The 19,690-nt window shown below is 45.9% G+C and overlaps 1 protein-coding gene across 6 annotated transcripts in view; it reads right to left on the bottom strand.

Moving 5' to 3' along the window:
• The window catches only part of LOC126443008 (amyloid beta A4 precursor protein-binding family B member 1-interacting protein-like), a 536,811-nt gene that overhangs the window by 156,019 nt on the left and 361,102 nt on the right, over positions 1 to 19,690 (bottom strand). For 2 of the 6 annotated variants that reach the window (XM_050090858.1, XM_050090861.1), the window contains exon 1: positions 18,516 to 18,635. The exons of 2 other annotated variants lie outside the window; for them this stretch is intronic. The gene's annotated coding sequence lies outside the window, so the exon portion shown is untranslated. Of the gene's footprint in view, positions 1 to 18,458; positions 18,636 to 19,690 lie in introns of those variants that run through there. 2 more of the 6 variants (XM_050090856.1, XM_050090860.1) reach the window with 1 other exon arrangement.

Below are 19,690 nucleotides of genomic sequence, written 5' to 3'. Positions count from 1 at the left end.
TCGAGACCAGGTTTCCCAGACTCTGCCGACAGGTGGCGTGTTTGCCACGTTTTGGCGACCCTGTTTACACGGCCGAGCCACACTAACGTGTCGGACGCCAGCGTGCAGTGAGCCCTGGCAGACGCCGTGTGGCAGCACTGGCAGTGGAGGGCATTCGGGCAACACCGACTCCAAGGAAGGCCTCGGCGCTTGTTGGTGACGTCACGTAGGCTGTGCACGGCGAACGCCAGCTCTGTTGCAGGCAGAAACGCCAGCGCCTGCTTACCACTACAAATCTCTTATTTTTGGACAAAATGTTTGGTATTGTTTCCGATTCTGCAGTTTTATTTAGATGAAAGATTTCCTGACTATCGTAAAGCTACAAATGAAGATCGTAGTTCTGTATTACTGAATCCTGTCGAAATAAACGTAGATCAGTATGAGAAGATGCTTTGCGCCATTGCAAGCTTCGGAAATTTTACATTCAAGTAACTATATTTACTTGATCCATTTTGTTATCGAAACTTACCCCAACCCCCTTACAACTAACTCGTTTCTTTTATTTATTTATTTATTTTCGTCTGATATCGTCACTGGAAATGTGAACTAATTTACATGTGTAAATGTTCAACTGTTGCCAGTCATTAGATTGCAGTCGTTTTCAACGAAAGGAATTCTAAACAGGAAACAAAATAGCTTCATACATCGAAAATACTGCTGAGCTTAAACTTTTTTAAACATGCACATTAGAAAAGATAAATATTCCCCTCTTGCAACTGAAAGGAGAAACTTCGTAAGATGAAAAAATTTTATTTGATAAAACAAGTATCTCTCTTTTGCCTCCTTCTTCTGTCCCCTACCCCCTCCCCGAACGTGTACACTCGCAAGATATTTCATTAACATTCAGTGCTCCTCACCCCATAGCCAACCAAGATGCATAAAGAAGAGCACCAATATGTTCACAGTTTCTTGTAAAAGCAACCCAGTACGAACGTAACTACGTCAGATTTACAAATAAGGTAAAGAAGCACGAATTCTGTTGCTGCTGGGCCGTGAAGTTGTTTTTGTATGTCAACCCTTAAAACAGGTGGAAAATTTAAGTTCAGGAGTACACTACCTGTTAAGAAGTGTAACGAATTGCACAATTAATTGATTGCAGAAATCTCTGAGAACAATGTGTGTCGGTCAACTACCGCCAATAGTTCGTTCGCCGTGCCTAGCGCCGAGGCCTTCTTGGAGTCACGGCGTGTCGGGGTCACAGTGCGGTCCTTAACCCACTAAGTACCAGTGTCCTATTTGAGGACAGAGCACATATTCATTTATAAATACACAATAAATTATCAATTTGCAACTATTACTGTTCTACGTCATTTCTTCATGCTTTTTATAACGAATGTATGCTCACAGGAAATTAAAAGCAATAAATCCTCCCCTTAATTGATTATTGAATACTAAGGCACTCTTTTCGTTATTACAGGTATTTACTTTATCGACAATTTAGTAATATTTGAAATATGTGGCAAAGACCTTTTTGTGATTATTTACAGTCAACAAAGTGTCTTTTAAACTACTTGCATTGTTAGCTCAATTGGAGTTATATTCATCGTTTTCCATTGTTGTAACATTTGGTGTACTCGAAATGGGACACTGGGACTTGGTGTTATCATTTCAGTTATTTGTATTGCTGCACGTTCCAACATGAAACTCTGCTACTGCTGATGTATTTTCTTCTTAGAACGTGGTAATTTTACCAGATTTTGTTGCTGAGGTAAGTAACGACCCCTCTTTTATATATAAATTATACGATATGAAGTTACTTTTGAAATTTACAGTGTATTGTGTAAGTGTATTTATGACTATGTGACCCATTAGTAAATAGTACAGTTCCAGATGGACAGTTTATCCGAGGCAAGCCTATTAGATTTGACTATAAGTTGTGGTCTCTTTGTGGAGCAAGTGGCTGCTGTTTCAAATTTGATTTATACTGTGTAAAGGATCCAGAAGATACTGCAAGGGATGACCTACTATTGGGATCAAGAGTAGTCCTAAACATGTTGGATTGCATTGAAAAACCCGAGAATCATTGTGTGTTCTTTGACAGTTTCTTCACTAGTAGAGATCTTCTGATTCATCTGAGAAATTTGAATTTTTGAGCAACTGGGACTCTCAGAGAGAATCGAGTCGCTGACTGTCCACTACGAACTGAGAAAGACAGTTCGAGGAAACCGTGACTACCAGTTCGACAGGAATGGTGAAGTCTTATTTGTTCGACGGCACGACAACAGATGCGTTACAATTGGCACAAATTTTGACCAAGTTGAACCTTTGGGAGCAGCTACGCGGTACAGTAGACAAGCAAGTAAGAAGAGACAAGTGCAACAGCCTGTCGTTTTGAAGGTGTATAACGCGTACATGGAAGGTGTTGACCACCATGACTGGTTAGTTGGAAAATATGCGACGGTAATCAGAGGGAAAAAAATGGTGCTGGGTCCTATTTACACGTATGCTGGAAATGGCCCTCGTAAATGCCTGGCTCCTCTACAGACTAGTACGTGCGAAAAATGCACTGGGTTTACGACGTGCTGTTACAGTTACATACTTGAAATTGGACTCTGGAAGACCGAATATTGGACGTCCAATGGAATACCCATCAAGTCAGTTGAGAGTGATACAAGACATCAGGTTTGATGGAATTGGTCATATGGTTGAAAAAAGAAGCACGCAAAGAAGATGTGTAAGAGCTAAATGCAACGGGAAACCAGAAAGATATTTTGTTAAATGACGTGGAACACTATGGTGAAGTGTTTTTCACAAGAAATAAATAGTTGAGACTAGAATACAGTTTAGTATACTATACGGTACTGTTAGATCCCAGTGTCCTATTTTGAGGACGGCCATGTATAAATATTCTTTGGCTATTTTTGTACTTATTGTGGTCCATACACTATCTACATTATAATCAAGGAATAAAAAATTCAATTTAAAAAAAAATTAATTTCGGACTTAATGGGCTAACGTAACGCGGAAACACGACGAGTTATCTCGCCTCCGAAACACCTACATCCACGTGATCACTCTGGTGTTCGCAATAACGTGCCCGGCAAAGGGTTCAATGAACGAACCACCACGATCGTAGGTGTTCGGCCAGAGGGTGGAAGCATTTCGGTAACAGCCCGACTTTATAAACGACTCCCGTGCCGCTCTGGTCGAAGTAGAACCTGCGTGGCAAGGCGGCGGTGTCCACAAGCTGCGCCGAGGCAACAGGTGTAGCCCGGGCCACGGACGACGTCCAGCTGACCGCCCACAAACAGTGTCTCCTGAGCGAGCGTTACTCCGTGTGGACCTCGAGCAGCCGACGCGGGGGTCGCTCACTGCCGCTCGACGGCGACCAAGGCCGCACTCGGCACGCCACTAGGGCAATCTGCTGGCGGGTGAATCACGCGCTCTGCTCTGCGTCCTAAAGTACATACCCTGCTACAGTTACGGTCTCGAGAAATATTTCCGTGGTATTCTCTGGCTGATGTCGACATTCTACGCGCCACAGTGCGTCAATGTACGACGTTTGTCCGGAAAATACGTATAAAAGTCGAATAATGTCTTTATGTTACAGGTCGCAGTCACCGCCAGGTGGGAGTACTGCTGTAATCAATCCCACCGACGCTCAGTCCGAGTCGGAGCAGTCTGCGTGTGCGGCGGCTTGTCGACAGTCACCCTTTGTCACCTGCCGTCGCCACGGAGCTCTCTCTCTGACCGAGGAACAGCGCGTCAACATAGAGTTTCTCGCAAAGCTGCGCAAGAATGGCCGTGAGATTTTTGACTGTTTGAAACAGGTTTACGGAGACAATTCTCTGAAGGATCCGACCGCGAACGAGTGGTTAAAAAGGTTCCGGGACGGCCGAGAAGAAGTGAACGGTGACGCCCGTCGACATCGAGTTCCGATGCAAATGTCGAACGAGTTCGGGCTCGTGTTCTTAAAGACCGTAGATTGACAGTCAGAACGATTGCTGACGAGCTGTCAAGCACCAAATCAATCGTTCACGAAATCCTGACACAAAAACTCGAAATGAAGAAATTGTGTGCGAAAATTGTACCGAAGCTCTCGGCGCCAGAACAGAAAGCGAAGAGGGTCGAGTGCTGTGAGGATTGGTCGGAAGCAGAGCGACGAGGGGACTTTCTCGACCGAGTCATCACCGGAGACGAGTCCTGTGGAGTTCAAATCTCAAAGCGAGGAATGGAAACTAGCAGGAGAACCGAGAACAAAGAAGGTCCAATGTGAAGACAATGTCGATTGTTTTCTTTGATTCTAGGGGCATTGTTCACAAGGAATTTTTCCCTCCCGGCCAGAGAGTGGACGGAAATTTTTGTGTCCAAGTTCTGACACGTCTCACAGCTCGTGCGGTCCGAGTTCGACCGGAGTTGGCAAAAGGGGGCAGGTGGATCCTTCATCACGACAATGCGCCCGCTCATACGTCGCTCGTTGTGCGCGAGTGTTTGGCCCCAAGCTCAACCACCGAGACAGACCACCCGCCTTATTCACCCAATTTAGCCCCGTGTGACTTCCTCGTGTTCCTGAAATGCAAAATGGCGCTTCGGCGGCGGCACTTGGCAGATGTGGAAGCCACCGACGCGGAAACGACACGGCAACTGAACGCCATCACAACTGAAGACTTTCAGCAATTTTATCGACAGTCGAAGCGACGTTGGCAGAAGTGTATCGTGTCTCAGGGCGAGTACTTTGAAGGAGACCGTATTGCAATACCCGAATAATTGTAAAATAGTTATTATTCAACTTTTATACGTATTTTCGGGACAAACCTCGTAAGTATGCGTCTGTCCCTGGGGACTGTAGCCACCGACTCACGCAGTTTGTTTTACAGCAACACGATGGCAGCTACCAGCAGGACAACGCAACGCCTCCCACACACCTCGCAGTATGCGTGCGTGGTTCGAACAGCACGAGGATCTAGCGAACTCCCCTGGTCGCCAAACTCCCCAGACTTCCACCCAATGTAGGACCCGACCGGCCTGTTTGCATCACGGACCCTCAGCTGACAAACCTGGCGCGGCTGACCTCCTTCCGGAACCCCCCCTCACCTCTTCCTGCAGTTCTCGCACGCTGCTAGCACTCCTGTGTCATCGTTTACGACTTAAAACTCAAGTAATCGGTCAATAAAACTAGCTTTTCCTAATTTGTTTTTAAAAAAAAGTTTAACCTTCCACACAAACAAGGTATTCCAGCAACGTACTAGGGCTCTCAAAGCGTTACGTCGGAGCAAAACTTTGGGAACACTTGCTCTGCAAGTGTGAGAATGATTCCTGCCTCTTTACATGGTGCCTGTCTCGGTCGGACGTGGGTACTCTACATCTACATCTACATCTACATCTACATCCATACTCCGCAATCCACCATACGGTGCGTGTCGGAGGGTGCCTCGAGCCACAACTAGCATCTTCTCTCCCTGTTCCACTCCCAAACAGACCGAGGGAAAAATGACTGCCTATATGCCTCTGTACGAGCCCTAATCTCTCTTATCTTTGTGGTCTCTCCGCGAAATATAAGTCGGCGGCAGTAAAATTGTACTGCCGTCAGCCTCAAATGCTGGTTCTCTAAATTTCCTCAGTAGCGATTCACGGAAAGAACGCCTCCTTTCCTCTAGAGACTCCCACCCGAGTTCCTGAAGCATTTCCGTAACACTCGCGTGATGATCGAACCTACCAGTAACAAATCTAGCAGCCCGCCTCTGAATTGCTTCTACGTCCCTTCCTCAATCCGACCTGATAGGGATCCCAAATGCTCGAGCAGTACTCGAGAATAGGTCGTATTAGTGTTTTATAAGCGGTCTCCTTTACAGATGAACCACATCTTCCCAAAATTCTACCAATGAACCGAAGACGACTATCCGCCTTCCCCACAACTGCCATTACATGCTGGCCCCACTTCATATCGCTCTGCAATGTTACGCCCAAATACTTAATCGACGTGACTGTGTCAAGCACTATACTACTAATGGAGCATTCAAACATTATGGGATTCTTTTTCCTATTCGTCTGCATTAATTTACATTTATCTATATTTAGAGTTAGCTGCCATTCTTTGCACCAATCACAAATCCTGTCCAAATCATCTCGTATCCTCCTACAGTCACTCAACGACGACACCTTCCCGTACACCACAGCATCATCAGCAAACAGCCGGACATTGCTATCCACCCTATCCGAAAGATCATTTATGTAGATAGAAAACAACAGCGGACCTACCACACTTCCCTGGGGCACTCCAGATGATACCCTCACCTCCGATGAACACTCACCGTGGAGGACAACGTACTGGGTTCTACTACTTGTATTACTCAGGTAGTCGGATGTGGGGAACCGCCTAAAATCCACACCCACGCTCGTCGTCAATGCCCCGGCGCGCCTCCCCGGATCCCGCAAGCGGTGTTGTAACGAGCGCGGCCAACCGAGCGGGACGTCCGAGTCCCGCCACACGTTGCCACAGTGAGGGACTGTGGTCAGAGGCGGCCGCCTGCAGTTCGGCTCTCTCACCCAGCGACTGCGCAGCTGGTACGACGCTCTCTGTGTGTGTCGGCGGTTATCGCGGGGTCAACACGCCCAGATAGCGCAGGAATTTCCTCCTCGCCTCACAGCTGAACACGAGTGGCGGCAAAAGCTGCGCCACCCTGGTCTGCGGGACACCTTCCCGTGTGTGGCGCAGCGTACTTCTCGCACCGCTAGCACTTCCTCCCGTCAACGATCGTTCTCGGTCAGCCCGTTTATCGGTTTCAATTTTCTCGAATTTTGTCACCGGTGTCATTCCGCGAGGTATATCTCGGACGAAGTAATACAGGGTTATTACAAATGATTGAAGCGATTTCACAGCTCTACAATAACTTTATTATTTGAGATATTTTCACAATACTTTGCACACACATACAAAAACTCAAAAAGTTTTTTTAGGCATTCACAAATGTTCGATATGTGCCCCTTTAGTGATTCGGCAGACATCAAGCCGATAATCAAGTTCCTCCCACACTCGGCGCAGCACGTCCCCATCAATGAGTTCGAAAGCATTGTTGATGCGAGCTCGCAGTTCTGGCACGTTTCTTGGTAGAGGAGGTTTAAACACTGAAGCTTTCACATCACTATGCGTGAAACTTGCCCGCACGCGTTCAACCGTTTCTTCGCTCACTGCAGGCCGACCCGTTGATTTCCCCTTACAGAGACATCCAGAAGCTTTAAACTGCGCATACCATCGGCGAATGGAGTTGGCAGTTGGTGGATCTCTGCTGAACTTCGTCCTGAAGTGTCGTTGCACTGTTATGACTGACTGATGTGAGTGCATTTCAAGCACGACGTACGCTTTCTCGGCTCCTGTCGCCATTTTGTCTCACTGCGCTCTCGAGCGCTCTGGCGGCAGAAACCTGAAGTGCGGCTTCAGCCGAACAAAACTTTATCAGTTTTTCTACGTATCTGTAGTGTGTCGTGACCATATGTCAATGAATGGAGCTACAGTGAATTTATGAAATCGCTTCGATCATTTGTAATAGCCCTGTAGGTCGTCCGACTCTTCCCCAATTCCAATATTAAAACCTCCCCGCCGCGCGGGATTAGCCGAGCGGTCTGGGCGCTGCAGTCACGGACTGTGCGGCTGGTCCCGGCGGAGGTTCGAGTCCTCCCTCGGCCATGGGTGTGTGTGTTTGTCCTTAGGATAATTTAGGTTAAGTAGTGTGTAAGCTTAGGGACTGATGACCTTAGTAGTTAAGTCCCATAAGATTTCACACACATTAGAAATTTTTTAAGAACCTCCCCGTGACGCACACCGTCCCGTGGCGGAAGGCACCACAATGGTGCACAGTACGCCAGAATCGTCCGAACGAGCACCATGTCATTCTCAATGGACAGAAGTCTTCCGAAGTAAGAGTGATTTCAGGTGTGCCGCAGGGGAGTGTCGTAGGACCGTTGCTATTCACAATATACATAAATGACCTTGTGGATGACATCTGAAGTTCACTGAGGCTTTTTGCGGCTGATGCTGTGCTATATCGAGAGGTTGTAACAATGGAAAATTGTACTGAAATGCAAGAGGATCTGCAGCGAATTGACGCATGGCGCACGGAATGGCAATTGAATCTCAATGTAGACAAGTGTAATGTGCTGCGAATACATAGAAAGAAAGATCCCTTATCATTTAGCTACAAAATAGCAGGTCAGCAACTGGAAGCAGTTAATTCCATAAATTATCTGGGAGTACGCATTAGGAGTGATTTAAAATGGAATGACCATATAAAAAAATCGTCGGTAAAGCAGATGCCAGACAGATTCATTGGAAGACTGCTAAGGAAATGCAATCCGAAAACAAAGGAAGTAGGTTACAGTACGCTTGTTCGCCCACTGCTCGAATACTGCTCAGCGGTGTGGGATCCGTACCAGATAGGGTCGATAGAAGAGATGGAGAAGATCCAACGGAGAGCAGCGCGCTTCGTTACAGGATCGTTTAGTAATCGCGAAAGCGTTACGGAGATGACAGATAAACTGCAGTGGAAGACTCTGCAGGAGAGACGCTCAGTAGCTCCGTACGGGCTTTTCTCGGAGTTTCGAGAACATACCTTCACCGAGGAGTCAAGCAGTGTATCTCGCGAAGAGACCGTGAGGATAAAATCAGAGAGATTAGAGCCCACACAGAGCCATACCGACAATCTTTCTTTCCACGAGCAATACGAGACTGGAATAGAAGGGAGAACCGGTAGAGGTACTCAAGGTACCCTCCGCCACACACCGTCCGGTGGATTGCGGAGTATGGATGTAGATGTAAATGTAAGCCACTTCCTTTGTGGGTCAGTTACACGTCCTCAACATTCCTCAGGCGTGGCAGTCCTTTCCCCACTAATTGTTCTACAAGGTCTCTCTGCGTAGTTACTGGTAGCTACTTGACGGTAGATACTGTTTCCGGCAATTCGTCGTCAGTAGTAGCGGACTCATTTCCCTACGTGTGTGCGCAACACGTTACATTTATTTGCGCTCACAGCCTGCACAACCCACCGGCCGCAAATCGATCCACCGGCTTCTGGCGTCGCTACATTCCTGTAGACAACCTGCTCATCTGCGAACAGACTTCAAGAGCTTGCTTTCTGCTACTTGCGTAACTGCTGAGCACTCGCACAATACCAAAATGACCATCCACACTGCAGCAGAGTGTGCCCTGGCTTAAACCTGCGCTTTTCGGAAAGGTTCCGGGTTCGAGTCTCATTCCGCCACGCAGTATTCACCTGCGAGAAAGTACTTCGACTCGCACAGTAGCTCCGAAAGGCAGTGTCTCACATCCGACCTCCCGAAATACCACTTAGATCTTGAATCACTCATTTCGCTTCTGAATTTTAACCCTAGATAGTTAGGCAATTTTGGAAAATACCTATACAATTCCGAAATTGGAAACTTCACGTGGAATTTGACAGGTAGAATGGGGCATGAGAAAGACTTGCGGGAATATAACACACACACACACACACACACACACACACACACACACACACACACACACACAAAGCATGCAAACTCACGTAAATACTGTTATTTGTCCATATTACATATTTCGGTTGGGCTCAGGCCACACAAACGGTTGGTGGTTTCTTAGATACTGAAGATCACTTTTCATCATTATCGAATCGGGAAGCAAAGTAGAACATCCTCTAAAACGAGTATAACTAAATGCGGATATTTCCAGTCAGGCTCCGCCGCGACCACAATGAGTACACGAATCGGAAGTACAACTTTGCTTTTACCAGTCACAATAGATTTCATTTTTATTTCCAGTACGCTTTTTCGGGACGGTTAGCCTCGACCACCTAGTGCATTCGTCTCAGTTAATGAGCGTGGCAGTATTGTCCGTCCGGAAAAAAAAAAAAAAAAAACGCTAGTTCAGTTTAAGGCTCAAAGTTTTGCGGATGTGTTTGACTGCAAAAGTGAAAAATAACGTAAATGACTCGCGTAAATCAAACGAGAAGGTTTGCCTTGTTTCACAAAAATTTCTTTCCATACGACGGAGTTATCACGTCGTGCAGAAATGAAAATGTGCTCACAACCCGAAACCCGGGTCGCACCAAAATAAAGTTTTGTGAAACAAAACAAATGAAATGTTTCTTTTATAGAGTATCTTCCTGCATGTACAATGATACTTAGTCATAATTTACTTATTTTGGCTTTGGGTAACATTCATCATACAGTCTGCAACTCTGCAACCCACTGTCAAGTGTGTGGCAGAGGGTACGTCCCACTGTACTAGTTATTAGCGTTTCTTCTCGTTCAATTTACGCACGGACCGCTGAAAGAATGATTGAATGTGCGAACAGAAATTATCCTAATCTTACCGCACGACCCCTACGGCAGCGATACGTAGGGGGTTGTAGAGGATTCCCGGAGTCATCACGTAAAGAGTCGGTTCTTCAAACAATGTTAAGTAGCGTTTCTCAACACTGTGCCAGTTCAGTTTCTTCACCATTTCTGCGACACTGTCCCGCGGGCCATACAAACCTGTCACCATTGGTGGCGCCCTTCTCTGTATACGTTCCATATCCCGTGTCAGTCGTACCTGCTACCGGTCCCTTGCAGTTGAGCAAGTATTCCGCGTTTCGCTAACAACCCACAGACGAATTACCATACTTGTAATGTAAATCTAAGTACCTGGAGGCGTGATAGCGTCACTTACTGCCAAGCGTGTGTGACGTAAGAAACGCAGCGCGTGAGCACTGAACGTACTCGCACATTCACATTACCGACAGCTAAGCAATGCTATCTATCCTGTGGCGGTTTACTTAGGCGGCACAAAGTAGTAATTTCATAAAGCAAGCCAATACAAATAATTAACAATGACGATAACACGTCTACAATTTCACGTAAGACGTTCACAAACAATCTGCTTTTCTGTAAAAAAGTTACTCCCAAAGGTGTGCGGTATACAATTCCCACAACTTTTCTTCTGTCTGAGCTCAACATCTCACTCGCTATATAGGCACGACGAAAGCCAGATAGGTGAATACCCGGACGGTAGCTGCTATATGGCCACCGCCAAGTAGCTGTCGCACCTTTGCAGAACCAGGCCCCTATTTGAAGGGCTACGTGTGTAAAGGATGCATCACCTACAAGTGCTACTGACGTGCGATTTTCGCAGAATGGATTGGTAGCCAGTGGTTCGTATTGTTAACCGACAAACAGATTGTAATAAAGTTGGTGTAGGTTTTGTGCAAACATGCCGTTTTTGATATGAGACACTGGGTATTGACATTAACAAACAAAAAGTAGGGTGAATGACAATGTGACTGGTGAAATTTCCTGGCGGATTAAAACTGTGTGCCGGACCGTGACTCGAACTCGGGATCTTTGCCTTTCGCGGGCAAGTGCTTTACTAACTGAAATACCCAAGCACGACTCACGCATGGTCCTCACATCCCCCAGGCTGTGGCTAAGCCATGTCTCCGCAATATCCTTTCTTTCAGGAGTGCTAAAGTGCGTGACATTTACGACGGCGGCCGAGTTTAGGTTAGTTCTGCGCATCTGACGTCACAAAACACAGTCAGCCAATGAACAGAGAACGACGTTGTCAGAACTCGACAGCAGTGCAGAGCACGGACGAGTGGCTTCAGTTTTAGAAACGTTCACTCATAAATAAAGTAATTGAACAAAAGCAATGTCTTGATAGCAGACTTTCTTTTATAGAAAGTTTGGAAAAAGCATTCTTTACACCAATTGCTTCATATTCTATAATTAATTAAACCAAACAACCAATAAGCCTCCGAATTCGCAATAAAGAACAGCGGTAATTGTTTATTTCCTATTGTACTTCGACGAAACTTGAGTAATTCATAGTCAAATCAACAGTGTTTGTCGGTATTTTGTGTACTATTTTAAAGTCCTCCGGAAGTTATATTGAATGACGAGCTGCTTTAGCGGAATGGTTAAAGTGTATGGCTGCTAAGCAAAAGGTTCTGAGTTCAAACCTTGTTCGGTGCTTAACATTTTCTTTATGTAAAAACAATATCGAAGTGTCTTACTTCATGAATTTTATTCGTTTGAATGTAATTTTGTGAAATTTCTAGTGGCAACTAAAATCGACCATACAGAAAGTATACGCTATGGACTTTTACCCCTGCAAACTCTTCAAAATTTCGTGCAATGGTTTACTACATCTAATGCTGCACAATAACTGCGTTGAACATGGAAACAAAATAAAGTCATTTATGAGGGGAAGTTATCAGTCTAGAAGATGTGTATAAATCAAATTTTTGTGCCAAATAGTTTTTGTGAAATCGAATGATAAAGCGTGTCAAAGCAGTCGAAACACCGTGTATCTGCACAGGCGAGCAGTGCAGTGATGACAAAATGCGGGGAGCACGCCTCTGAAGCAGCGAAAGGGATAATGCGGCCGTGGTGGCAACACTTCGTAAACTGCGCACTCCCCCCTAAACGTAAGTCTGCGACGTATACTATGCTATACTATGGCGCTGCTTGTCTTGGCGCGTACAACTGGCAACGCAGCAATCTCCCGCGTCTGGGCGGGCATGCGCGAACCGCCAAGATAAAACAATTCAACTATAGTTCTGCAAGGACGATAATGGAATGTAGTGGGGTGATGCTGAGGGAATTAGATTAGGAAATGAGACACTTAAAGCAGTAAAGGAGTTTTGCTATTTGATGGTCGAAGTAGAGAGGATATAAAATGTAGACTGGCAATGGCAACGAAAGCGTTTCTAAAGAAGAGAAATTTGTTAACATTGAGTATTGATTTAAGTGTCAGGAAGTCGTTTCTGAAAGTATTTGTATGGAGTGCAGCCATGTATGGGAGTGAAACGTGGACGATAAATAGTTTGGACAAGAAGAGAATAGAAGCTTTCGACATGTGGTGCTACAGCAGAATGCTGAGGATTAGATGGGTAGATCATATAACTAATGAGGAGGTATTGAATAGGATTTGGGAGAAAGGAGTTTGTGGCACAACTTGATTAGATGAAGGGATCGGTTGGTAGGACATGTTCCGAGCCATCAAGGGATCACAAATTTAGCATTGGAGGGCAGCGTGGAGGGTAAAAATCGTAGAGGGAGACCAAGAGATGAATACACTAAGCAGATTCAGAAGGATGTAGGTTGCGGTAGGTACTGGGAGATGAAGAAGCTTGCACAGGATAGAGTAGCATGGAGAGCTGCATCAAACCAGTCTCAGGACTGAAGACGACAACAACAACAACAACAACAAAGTCAACAGCCATTGTACCATTTAAAAAAAGTGTATCTTTGCACAAAAAAAAATACACCAAGTGTTCTTACAATCCGTTGATCGGCTAACAATACGATCTGCTCACTATGAATCCATTCTGCGAAAACCGCACGCCAACAGCTCGTTCCATTTTCGCCATATTTGCAGTTCCAAGTCTTAGGTGATCCACCGTGAGAGGAATTACGTTATTTTTGTTTTTCAACTGTTACACGATCGCACGCCCAGTGCCCGAGTGTAAGCGATGTGCAGCCACCAGCACGCCCCACCTATGCAGTCAAACGCCTCCACAAAACCAGTGTTCCGGTGTCTCGTCTTTGTGTCGCACTACCGGAAAATATCGAAGTACCTGTCTCGACACGAATGTGTACGATCTTGCGTGGTTTGCAACCTCAGAATCGCGCAGTGGAAACCGTTATCGACTACCGCAAACTTGTAGTTTGAGCTCGTGTAATCGAAGACAGAATAATGCGAAGAGTACAGCAAACCGCGTTATAAAGTTACGCGCAGTGAATTCCGTAGCATTTTTCGTAACCCGTGTAGTTAACCTGCACCGGCGCCACGTTCGCAACGCCGGTCCCGACCCTTAAGCACTCTTTGGGCTCGGCTACCACCTGCATGGGTGACCGTTGGGAGAAACGTGCGAGCCGTCGCTGTCAAGGCCAGCCAAGTCGCCAGAGTGGGGCGCAACTCAGATACTTGCACCGAGCCGTGGTGCCACGCGAAATTTTGTTTTCTTTTTTTTTTTTTCTTCTTTTCTTTTCACGTACCGAAAATCTTGTCCGAGACTTGTGCGTTGTGGAACATCCGTGTTCTGAATTTATCTCGCAATTTTGTTAACGATGTTACCTTTTCGACTAACGGGTTAACTTTTTCGAGTCAACTCTTTAAAAGAAACCTTAACGGGCTGTCTAATCTCAAGTAACTTTGGCGAGTCCTTTAACCGTCACCCAGGCACCTACTATTTATGACAGAAATGACGCAGCACCGGCGGCGCGGGCATCGAGTTCTGACAAATTGCGGGGACGCGCGTGGGTGTGGGTGTGTGGGTGGGTGTGTGGGTGCGGGGGTGTAGACAGCCGAGCGGCAGCCAGAGTAACGAGGCGCCGGCCCGTTTACTGACAGGGGAACCTCCCCATCGCACCCCCCTCACATTTAGCTATAAGCTGGCACACTGCATAGGCCTTGAAAAACTGAACACAGATCAGTCGAGAAAACAGGGAGAAGTTGTGTGGGACTACGAGAAAAATAAGCAAAATATACAAAATGAGTATTCCGTGCGCAAGACAAGGCAACATCAAGGATAATGGGAGCTCAGGAGCGCCGTGGTCCCGTGGTTAGCGTGAGCAGCCGCGGAACGAGAGGTCCTTGGTTCAAGCCTTCCCTCGAGTGAAGAGTTTACTTTATTTTCGCAAAGTTACGATCCTCCACAGGAAAACACGTCTGATGGCCTTGGGAGAGCCAGTCACGACAAAACTCTACCATCTGGTGAGCAAGATGTATGAGACAGGCGAAATACCCACAGACCTCAAGAAGAATATAATAATTCCAATCCCAAAGAAAGCAGCTGTTGACAGATGTGAAAATTACCGAACTATCAGTTTAATAAGTCACAGCTGCAAAATACTAACGCGAATTCTTTACAGACGAATGGAAAAACTGGTAGAAGCGGACCTCGGGGAAGATCAGTTTGGATTCCGTAGAAATGTTGGAACACGTGAGGCAATACTAACCTTACGACTTATCTTAGAAGAAAGATTAAGAAAACGCAAACCTACGTTTCTAGCATTTGTAGACTTAGAGAAAGCTTTGGACAACGTTAACTGGAATACTCTCTTTCAAATTCTGAAGGTGGCAGGGGTAAAATACAGGGAGCGAAAGGCTATTTACAATTTCTACAGAAACCAGATGGCAGTTATAAGAGTCGAGGGACATGAAAGGGAAGCAGTGGTTGGGAAAGGAGTGAGACACGGTTCTAGTCTCTCCCCGATGTTATTCAATCTGTATATTGAGCAAGCAGTAAAGGAAACAAAAGAAAAATTCGGAGTAGGTATTAAAATCCATGGAGAAGAAATAAAAACTTTGAGGTTCGCCGATGACATTGTAATTCTGTCAGAGACAGCAAAGGACTTGGAAGAGCAGTTGAATGGAATGGATAGTGTCTTGAAAGGAGGATATAAGATGAACATCAACAAAAGCAAAACGAGGATAATGGAATGTAGTCAAATTAAATCGGGTGATGCTGAGGGGATTAGATTAGGAAATGAGACACTTAAAGTAGTAAAGGAGTTTTGGTATTTAGGGAGTAAAATAACTGATGATGGTCGAAGTAGAGAGGACCTAAAATGTAGACTGGCAATGGCAAGGAAATCGTTTCTGAAGAAGAGAAATTTGTTAACATCGAGTATAGATTTAAGTGTCAGGAAGTCGTTTCTAAAAGTATTTGTATGGAGTGTAGCCATGTATGGAAGTGAAACATGGACGATAACCAGTTTGGACAAGAAGAGAATAGAAGCTTTCGAAATGTTGTGCTACAGAAGAATGCTGAAGATAAGGTGGGTAGATCACGTAACTAATGAGGAGGTATTGAATAGGATTGGGTAGAAGAGAAGTTTGTGGCACAACTTGACTAGAAGAAGGGATCGTTTGGTAGGACATGTTTTGAGGCATCAAGGGATCACAAATTTAGCACTGGAGGGCACCGTGGAGGGTAAAAATCGTAGAGGGAGACCAAGAGATGAATACACTAAGCAGATTCAGAAGGATGTAGGCTGCAGTAGGTACTGGGAGATGAAGAAGCTTGCACAGGATAGAGTAGCATGGAGAGCTGCATCAAAGCAGTCTCAGGACTGAAGAGCACAACAACAACAACGATCTGTCCGTTGGCTCATTGACGTCTCTGTTCACTGTAATAAGTTTAGTGTCCGTGTTTTGCGACCGCACCGCAAAACCGTGCCATTAGTAGACGAAAGGACGTGCCTCTCCAATGGGAACCGAAAACATTTGATCGCAAGGTCATAGGTCAACCGATTCCTCCACAGGAAAACACGTCTGATATGTTCTATACGACACTGGTGACGGCATGTGCGTCACATGACAGGAATATGTTGTCGACCCACCTAACTTGTACACTTGGCGAATGGGTAAAAAGATTCTCCTACCTTGCCCGATTTAGGTTTTCTTGGGGATGTGATTAGCACTCCCAAAACAAGCGATGAAAACATAAGAGTTTGTCACAAACTGCAATAAATGAATGCAACAAAACAGTTTTTCCTGTGCTCTTGTCAAAACATATGTTTTTAACGTTTTAAAATTTTTCCGTGTGTAGACCGGTAAATCCTGCGTATGTCCAAGCAAATCTGAACATGTCCTGGAATTTTGGAGAGCGAAGTTGATTGTGTGTCAGTGCCTCAACTTTGATAATTGTCTGAAAATAAAAAATTAAACTTTTCACTCGAGGGAAGACTTGAACCGAGGACCTCTCGTTCCGCAGCTGCTCACGCTACCCACGGGACCACGGCGCTCCTGAGCCCACACCCCTCTTGATGTTGGCTATCTTGCGCATGGGCTACTCAGTTTGTATATTTTGCTTATTTTTTTCATAGTTCCACACAACTTCTTCCTGTTTTCTCAACTGATCTGTGTTCAGTTTTTCAAGGCCTATCCACTGTGCCAACTTATAACTAAATGTGAGGGGGGTGCGATGGGGAGGTTCCCTTGCGAGTTGGGGTGAAGTAGTAGTTTGTGCTACTGGACTGACTCTGGAAAGTAAAGCGTGGAATCGTGTTCGAGCTCTGCAACTGATGAACATATGTAGCCGGATTTAGGTGATTCCGTTAATTTTGTATACAGAGCGGGGGACCAAATACTTTTGGACTGGTAAACTGCGCTCGCCTGAAAGAAAATCAACAATTAGGGTTGCGAAGTTTAACAATTTGAAACGAGACGTATCACACGAATGTCAGCGTGCACAGTTTGAAGAAACAGTGAAGGCACCGTCCTGCGGTGGAAAGCCGAAAAGAAAAATGAAGCTTCGGCATTGAGGTATAGGCAGCGGAGCCATCTCAGGAGAACAACATCGGAGTGAGTCTTTTTTGACATCGCAGTGTAAGTAGGCTGTTTAGGTTTTTATGTTGATAACGGCACGTAGCGCTCTATATGAAAATCGCTGACTGTGCTGTGTGCAGTCTGTGGCTGGGAGGCATTGTTATTTGCTACTGTAGTGTTGGGCTGTTGGCTGTTAACAGCGCGTAGCGTTGCGCAGTTGGAGGTGAGCCGCCAGCAGTGGTGGATGTGGTGAGAGAGATGGCGGAGTTTTGAGAGCGGATGATCTTGACGTGTGTTCATCAGAAAGAGTACGTTTGTAAGACTGGATGTCATCAACTGATATATATATTATGACTTTTGAACACTAGTAAGCTAAATACATTGTTTGTTCTCCATCAAAATTTTTCATTTGCTAACTATATGCCTATCAGTAGTTAGTGCCTTCAGTAGTTTGAATCTTTTATTTAGCTGCCAGTATTGGCGCTCGCTGTATTGCCGTAGTTCGAGTAACGAAGATTTTGTGAGGCAAGTGATTCATGAAAGGTATAGGTTAATGTTAGTCAGGGCCATTCTTTTCTGAGGGTTTTTGAAAGTCAGATTGCGTTGCGCTAAAAATATTGTGTGTCAGTTTAGTGATGATCAGAATAAGTAAAGAGAGAAATGCCCGAGTACGTTCAGTTTTGCTCAGCTGTTTTGAAAATCAAATAACGTAAGGGGTTTATCAGCACAGTAATTCAATAATTTTTCTAAGGGCACGTTTCACCAGCAACTGGCATTTTATTTGAGCTACGGCAAATGTGCCTTATTCACCCGCTCGTTTCACTACACCCACGACGTGAAGTTCACGATTAACGATTAACCTCAGCTTCCGACAAATCTGCTGTGGAGCCACGCTTTAACGTTTAATGCAGAAGAGTCTCTTTTCTTTAAGTAACGTATTAGCCATTAGCGGAGTTAGCTTTCTGATTAGCGTTCGCCATCTAGGGATGCCGGTTATTCTGTCACAAGCTTTATTCCGCGCTCACATTCGTTTCGCCTTCGCCAACTCTCGACCAATCTACGACCCAAAGGCGACCTGGGCCTCGGGCTACGCTAGGCATTAATCGGCTACCACGACCACTTACTCGTTCGAGTATATGAGACTACAGTGGGAATCGCTGACGACACCTACCGTCCGTGTGACCCCGAGCCCAAGCCCGTAACTAGTGGAAAGGCTCGGCTCACTCACTGCTATGCCAGACAGCTGCGACGGCACACAGCTCTGCTACAGCCGACACACACACGTACACACTACAGAGCACTACAGCACGGCAACACAACACCACGGCTCGACTGCCCGGACCGCGCCACACGACTGACAGCGGCGATGCGGGGGAGGCCCGCAGCCTGGGTGGGGGCGGGGAAGGGGGGGGGGGGGGAGCGGCGCCGGCTGGGGGACGGCCGGCCGCCACAGCCTGCCCCGCAAGTCGCGCCACGGCCGCTTCCGCCTTCACTCCGGGCCGCGTCTACACCTCCCACACAGTAAACAGCCTGTACCTTCCGCCGTGTTCTCCCCAACTGTGAGGATTCGCCAGTGTTTACCTTCTGGGAGGTCGGCTTATTCACGGAATTTTTCTACAATATTTCTTATAAAATATTTCGAATTGCACGTACGAAGTCAACAGTATTTAGTGTCGATCATCGAATGAAGGCTTTCACGGCAGGTGTTGTCATCACTTAACACTTCCGGGCTGAGATGCCCTGGTCGATACGTAAAACTCTCACCTGACTTTTCGCCTTCGACTGCGACTGCGGAAGGCGTCCTCCACATTCTACAGGGTGGCGCACGAGATGTGTTAACATTTTGTTTTCGAATATAAACTTCACTGTCAATACAATCTGAAACGAACATATACTACAATGAAGAGCCGTCCGTGGAGATTTGTTCTGACTCGGCACGTGCTCAATATGTCCACCATTTCGTTTCCTAACTTCCTTCAAACGAACACGGAAGTTTGTGATTACCCTACGGCACATGTCTTCCGTAACTTCACTGCAAGCTCGAAGAATAAGTCTTCTGGGCTCCATTACATCACACGGACGTTTCCGGAATTTTTTTTCCTTTAGGTACAAGTCCTCTTAGTCCAGCTCTGGTTCACCTGTTCGTGGAGAACTTTGAACAATGGGCGCTGCAAACAGCTAGAGAAAGACCGTACCGTTATGTAGACGATACATTTGTTATGTGGACCCGTGGGGAAGAACAACTGGATGCGTTCCTGTTACATATGAATAGTATTATTCCGAGAATTCAATTCACTGTGGAAAAGGAAATCAATGGTCACGTGAACTTCTTACATGTGACTGTAATCAAACGAGAGGACAGATCATTGTGTCATAAGGTTTTTTGGGAAACGGCAGAACCGT

The sequence above is a fragment of the Schistocerca serialis genome, unplaced genomic scaffold (genome assembly GCF_023864345.2).
Source record: "Schistocerca serialis cubense isolate TAMUIC-IGC-003099 unplaced genomic scaffold, iqSchSeri2.2 HiC_scaffold_1420, whole genome shotgun sequence".
NCBI classification, from domain to species: Eukaryota; Metazoa; Arthropoda; class Insecta; order Orthoptera; family Acrididae; genus Schistocerca; species Schistocerca serialis.
Note: the sequence above shows the minus strand (reverse complement) of the source record. Positions and strands in the feature narration are given on the sequence as shown.